We start from the raw sequence: 6,981 nt of genomic DNA on the forward strand, positions 1-6,981 counted from the left end.
CTTAACCATGAAAGCACATACGGAAGGTTAAATAAAGCTTGTTGCTAAGTAAGTTACAAACTATTTACAATTTTTATGTCTTTATTACCTTTTTGTTTTGTTTTGTTTTCTGAGACAAGGTGTCTTAATTATCTTTAACAGTTTAAGTTAGTAACTTTCAGAAGATTAAGATTTTGCAGCTTTATCCGTGTTAAATCTGAGCTTTAAAAATTTGTGTTGAAGATCCTTTAGCATAAAAATAAAAATTTAAACCATAAATGCAGTAATTTAAAACCATAAATAGAATCCATAAAGAGACTGGAAACTGTTTTTATCCTTTTGTCATACACTATTATAGAATATCACAGTTTTTTGCATGCCACAGTTTATCCAAATAGCTAAAGCTTAACAAAGCAAAGACAAGGAAGCTATACAAATATTGTTGGAAACCTAAGCAAACTTCAGGAATTTATAAACATTATTTATCAAGCATACCTTATTTACCAAAAAGATGTTATTTCTTATCAAAGTCCATGGAAAGAATTGAGTTAAAGGAGAAAAGGAGGGAGGGTCACAAAATGAACTCAATAATAGGTGGGGTCAAAAAGCAAATCTCCACTGGAGGCAATTTCTATATACTCCAAGAGGAAGCTCAGAAAAAGCATAGGTGTTTCAGACTTGGCCTTCAGGAGGGAGTTGGGAGGAAACAGGGCTATAAAACATCATAGAAGTCAATAAAACTTTAGGGAAGCAGTAGAAGCAAAGAAAGGATCCTAGGGCATAGATAGGACTACAGGTAGAGCGATAGCATAGTGGAACAGCAGGTTGGACTGCAGTTTTTAGGGTAAAGAGACAAGAAAACTTGCAATGGATAGGCCCATGGCAGCACAAAAAGAGACAAAGTGGGTAGCTCCAAGTGGGAAAAAAGAAAGAAAGAAAGAAAAGAAAAGAAAAGAAAAGAAAAGAAAAGAAAAGAAAAGAAAAGGGTTCTGGGCTGTCCCAGGCTGGAATGAAGTTTCTGGGGAAAGTGAGAAAAAACTAGCTGAGCTGTGGTGGATAAAGTATCATTGTAACAAGAATTTCTATCTGAGACATCCCCAAATGGAATGGAAAATTTTTCACAGGAAAAAACATTCCAAATCACAGAAGAAAGATGTCCCTTATCCTTGTGATTAGAGCCCACTGGCACATTGCTGCGGCTTTTGGAGTAACAGTAAACAAATCAGAAAGCTCAGGTTGATGCTTATCCAGTAGATAAGGAAAGAGGAGAGAGAAGGAGAAACGAGCGATGTCCACTGGGTATAGTAGGCCAGAAGCAACAAGGGCAGGAGATAAAGGAGACGGCCACATCAGCGAAGTATAGAAACTTGTACAGCATGTGTAGGTGCCCAAATGGAGGGCAGAGCAGGCCAGAGCCCAGAGAGACACTTGCAAGGAGTAGAGGATTGACAAATGGTTAGAAAGCAGGTAGAGGGAAGCATCAGCTGAAGAATTAGACTCTAGAATTTGGAATCAAATTGTGGGTGGCAGAAACAAAGAAGCCATACATGCCTTAGAAGAGCCAGAGCAGAGGTTTAGTTCAGAACATCCACGTTCCTTGAGAAGGAACTCGATGTTGGCACTCCCATATTTTCAGCACTAGATGAATGAAACAAAGAAATTAAAAAGGGACCACATGACTTCTCCTAGGTGTGGAGGGGGAGGTTTGTTGATAGACAATAGGAAGAACACAGTCAGAGACAAGGACACCTGGGAGAGTCCAGATTGAACATAAACAGAATGAACCAGGCCATGTGAGGAGGGGGAGGGGAGCGTGGAGCCAAAATGCTGACCAAGACAGGCAGCCTGTCTTGGGGGCCTGAGGAATGTAGTGAGAACCTGATGGCCAGCATCCACTTTGATATGTTAATAAGTATCTCAGTTAGGCATTTGTCCTGGTTTTCAGCTCTCTAATAGTCCTGTTGTGTCTGGAGAGCACTGGTTCTTTGGTGTCCTCAACCACCCCTGGCTCTCACAGTCTTTTTACCTCTTCCCACATCCCTGAGCCCTGGGGAGAGGGTGTGATATAACTGTGTGATTTAGGGCTGAATACGCCATCATCTCTCTGGGGGTCTCTGTGTTAATTGCCATCAACTGCAAGGAGAAACTTTTCTGATGGGGGTTGAGAGGTGCTCTGCTCTGGTCTAGGGGCATAGCAACAAGTCATTTGGTGCTGTTTTACTACTATGTCCATCTAACAGAATAATAGTGTTGGGTTTCCCTTCAGGGTCAATGGCCTTTCTAGTCACAGTTTCCTGGACCTTTTAATAGTGCCAGGTAATTCACCTCATAGAGACTGCTTGTCTATTCCCACGAGCGCCACTTTTGTGGCAGTTTGTATATCTTGTCAGGCCAGTCATTGTTGTAGCTTGCTGGGTTCACAGGTTGGTGGGATTCAGGTTTACTTTTCTCCTATTTTCATAGCACCTTACAGTAATATGAATGCTAGCCAGTGTGGATGAAGCTTCTGGGAGAGTACCAGCTTGATTTCTTCTTGTTCTGTGACTCAAGTATGTGGTATCTTCTGAAACAGGATTTTAATGTTAAGAACTATAAGTTAGCCAGGAGTATTGGCAATAACCTGTAATGCTTGGGAGTATATGTGACCTCCACTGGCCAACAACTTAAAAAGAAGTAACTCATTCCTGGTACTGAGGTTTTTATTTGCTAACACAAGGGGTTATGTGTAATCATACATTTATGAAGCTTCTATAGTCATAGGTTTTAGTATGGCTTCTTCAAATGGCCTTCTATGTTAGTTCTCTCTCCCCATATTCCCCCTTCTACCCTGCCACCCCATTTGTAGCCCTTTTGACTAAGGGACTACGGGAGAAGTAGCATACATATGCTCTCCACATCAAGAGCTGCCTCTCTTCTCATTGAATGTGCTCCCTTTGGACCCCAAGACCAAATTTACATGACATAAGTGAAGTAATTGTTTGAACAGTTGTAGTCAGAAGGATTGCAGGTCCTAACTTTATTTATTTGAAGTAAACACGGTCAGGTGCCACTCTTACAGGTACAGATATGAGTCTAGAGAGGAAACATTGACACTACCAGATGCACTTGCCTCTTTACAATAAATTGTACAGAGACACATGGATAGTTGCAGAAAAGTGGTAGTATATTGGGGAAAATGTGAAGAAGGGTAGAGGTTTGCTAGCCTTTCTCCTTAAGACTAATTCCCAAATGTCAAAATAAAACAATGGCTTGAGTGAAGTCTGCTAAGACTTTTTTCCAACTTTGATGTATTTTAGGTTTATCTTATTTTATTTAATTATTATCTTTTAGAATGAGAGACAGAAGGGGGCGGATCCAGATGGGAGGGGAGTCTGGGAGAAACTGACAGAAGTCAAGGGAGGGGAAACAAAATAATCAGGATTGATTTAATGAGAAAAAAGTCTATTTTCAATAAAAGGAAAAATTGCTTATTTTACTTTATATGTATGGGTGTTTGCCTGCATTTATATCTCTGTACCTTGTGCATGCCTGGTGCTCACAGAGGTCAGAAGTTGGTATTAGATACCATGGAACTGGAGTTGCACACAATTGAGAGCCATCATCTGTAGTAGGGAGCCACTTGTTTGTTTTCCCAGCCACCCAGACTTCTGAAATAATCATACAGAAACTATATTATTTAAATCACTGCTTAACCAATCACTTAAGTGTATTGCTAGCTAGCTCTTACATCTAGTATTTAACCCATTTTCAGTATGTTATATTTTACCACGAAGATTGTGGCCTACCAGCAAGGTTCCTTCATGTCTGTCTCTGGCGGCTCTATGGCTTCTCCTTGACTCTGCCTCCTTTGTCCCAGCATTCAGTTTAGTTTCCCCCACCTACCTCTGTTCTACTAAGCCCCTGGCTGAAATAGATTCTTTATTAATCAATGGTATTCATGACATGCAGATGGGAATCCCACATCAACCATCTGGAATTCCACCATTCCTGGAATCAAACCAGTGTTCTCTGGTTTGATCTTAACCACCTCCAAGTTATCTCTCTGGTCCTACAATATTTTATGCCCATTAATATCCATTTCCTCCAAGTTCTTATAATGTAGACTTTTCAGAACGTGCTCTCTTCTCTAAATTATGACGAAATGGAATAAGAGCTGCTGCCCATTCTTCCAGTGCTGCCTTTCTTATAATAATCTCTGGAACTTCCTTCTTCATTAATTACTATTCCCTGGCTTCATTGCCTTAGTGTCTATGTTGATATAAAAGAGTGGGGATAATGGAGAATAAAATCTGATGCGGGTTTTATGTGTTTTGTTTTTGTCCTTTTTTGCTAAGTAGCTAAACTGAAATTCTGGCCATAAAAGAAATCTATGGTATACAAAGAGCATGTTTATATTAAAAAATCACTTGTAAGCTGCCTGAGCACTCAGAACTGGAATAACTTCAAAGATGTATAAATAAAAAAAGCTGGTGGTGTTCCCAGAAATTCTTGATGTTTGCAAGCTTCTGGGAATATAGAAATAAAAATAACCATTTTCTTCTGTATTACAAAAAATGTCATAAAGGGAGCTGATCAATTAAATTAGTATTAATTGAGAAGTTGCAAAGTGAGGTGAATTCTCTGCAAGTCATCAAATAAATGTCAGCCATTAAATCTAACCAGCATGAATTCTAGGAAATTAGCAAAGTAAAATGTGACTTTGTTTTGTTTCATTCTGTTCTTTTGAAATTATTTCAACTTCTCCAACAAATACCTGCTGGGCGAATTGGCTTTCCATACTAAAAAGAAATGTTCTTTACCACAACCTAATATTTTACACAAATATTAACTCAAAATAGATTGTGGGAATAAAAGGGTCTCATTAAAAGGGGAGAAAAGAGTGCTTGGCTAAATAACTTTATAATAAGTGGATTTTGCAAGACTGGAGGAAAAAAGAAACAGCACAGGAGCACTGTGTTCTAGCTGTCCAAGGTTTCCCCCTATGGGGAATAGGTCACTATTTCTGGTAATACTCTCTCCATTTATACTAGAACAGTACTTACAGAACTGGATGCCTATGATGAGAAATTATTTGGAAAACCTTCCAGTTTAGAAATCCACTCTGCTTTTTTTTAAATCACAATTTGCATGATACTTTTATCTAAAAGTGGGGAAACGCTGAGCAGAGCAGGGGAGATGGCAGCCTCGGGAAGATGCTGCTCTTTTGGCATAAATTGCAATCGATTAGGGATCGTTTCTCAGACTCAAGTTAGAAGTGAGAGTTCAGATAAGTGAGGCCGACATTGCTGCTTTGAACACCTCAGAAAGGGGAGAATGGATTTATCAGGAGTGAAAAAGAAGAGCTTTCTAGGAGTCAAAGAAAATAATAAAAAGTCCAGCACTAGGGCTCCTTCTCCTATCAGCGCAAGGACCGCTCTGACGAGAAGTCCAAGGATCGCTCTAAAGAGAAAGGGGCCACTAAAGAGTCGAGTGAGAAGGATCGTGGCAGGGATAAGACTCGGAAGAGACGCGGTGCTTCAAGTGGAAGCAGCAGCACCTGGTCTCGATCCAGTCAACTTCCAGCTCGGGCTCCAGCACCAGCGCAGGTTCAAGCAGTGGCTCTAGCTCCTCTGCGTGCAGCTGCTCTGGGAGCTCCAGCACATCCCAGAGCTCCAGCTCTAGCAGCTCCTCCGGCTCCCCCAGCCCTTCCCAGCACAGGCATGACAACAGGCGGTGCTCCCTCCCGCTCCAAATCCAAACCACCTAAAAGAGATGAGAATGAGAGGAAAATGTTTCACTTAAGCCCACCAAAGTGAACATTGGGAGGCTCACCAGGAATGTGACCAAGGATCATATCATGGAAATATTTTCTACTTATGGGAAAATTAAAATGATTGACATGCCTGTAGAAAGGATGCATCCTCATTCAATTCAAAGGCTATGCATATGTAGAGTTTGAGAATCCAGATGAAGCAGAGAAGGCACTGAAACACATGGATAGAGGACAAATTGATGGCCAAGAGATCACTGCTACTGCTGTGTTGGCACCCTGGCCTCGGCCACCCCACGCGATTCAGCCCACCCAGGAGAATGCTTCCACTGCCTCCCATGTGGCGCAGGTCACCCCCACGGATGAGGAGGAGGTCTCGCTCTCCAAGGTGCAGGTCTCCTGTGCGTAGGAGGTCTCGATCTCCTGGCCACCGCCATAGGAGCCGCTCCAGCTCCAACTCTTCCCGATAAGCAGGGACTTTGATTCGTACCTCTGTAACTTATGTTCCCCCAACTCAGTTTTGTCCTTTCTTTAGCCAACGAAGATCTGTAGGGAAGGATCCCATAACGGAGTGGGCTTTGAAGACAGCAGTTGAGATATTTCCTCTGCAGGAGGATTCTGGCTGCAGAGGTACTGTTGATTCAGGACTGTGCCCATAAAGGTGCCCTGTAGTTTTCTGGCTAGAAAGTTCACCCTTCCCGTTCTTGAGAGTCTGGTTCATAGCAGAGCCAGCTGGGATGAGCAAGCATCTATATTGTAACACACTATTTTCCACAGATGACTTAGGACCTAGGCAACCTCGCTGTGCTCTTGCTGTTGCTGTGCCACATCTGAGGAAAGGGGACCAAGCTGCTCTGCTGTTAGGCCTGATCATGTCCCCTTTAGAGTCCTTGTCAACTTCTAGGGTTAAACACCTTTATCTTTCCCTACCCCCAGGTCTCTGTTATTCTCTGAAATTGGTGAGCCAGTTCTACGGGGTCCTCATGGAACCTGCCACCACACTCATTGTCACCTGCCTTTGACTGGGATGTTGCAGGTTAACCGTGGCAGTGTATACATTGCCTCTCTTTGCTTTTATTGTACAATCAGTACTATAAATTTTGTTTTGAGTTTTATGACTTTGTAGTATTTTAGATAAGGTCATTTGTACGTGTGTAGAGTGAGAGGACTGTTGAATAAACTTCGGGGTAGATGCAAACTGAAAAAAAAATAAAAGTGGGGAAACAATGATTATGCTGATGTGGGATTCCCCT

At 41.8% G+C, this 6,981-nt stretch overlaps 1 pseudogene; it reads left to right on the top strand.

Annotated features, from left to right (window-relative positions):
• Nucleotides 1-5,065: 5,065 nt before the first annotated feature.
• On the top strand, nucleotides 5,066-6,364 carry LOC126493033 (RNA-binding protein with serine-rich domain 1-like; annotated as a pseudogene).
• Nucleotides 6,365-6,981: the final 617 nt, after the last annotated feature.

This window comes from Alexandromys fortis, unplaced genomic scaffold (genome assembly GCF_014885135.2).
Source record: "Alexandromys fortis isolate MF-2015 unplaced genomic scaffold, M_Fortis_MF-2015_v1.1 scaffold_313, whole genome shotgun sequence".
NCBI lineage: Eukaryota > Metazoa > Chordata > Mammalia > Rodentia > Cricetidae > Alexandromys > Alexandromys fortis.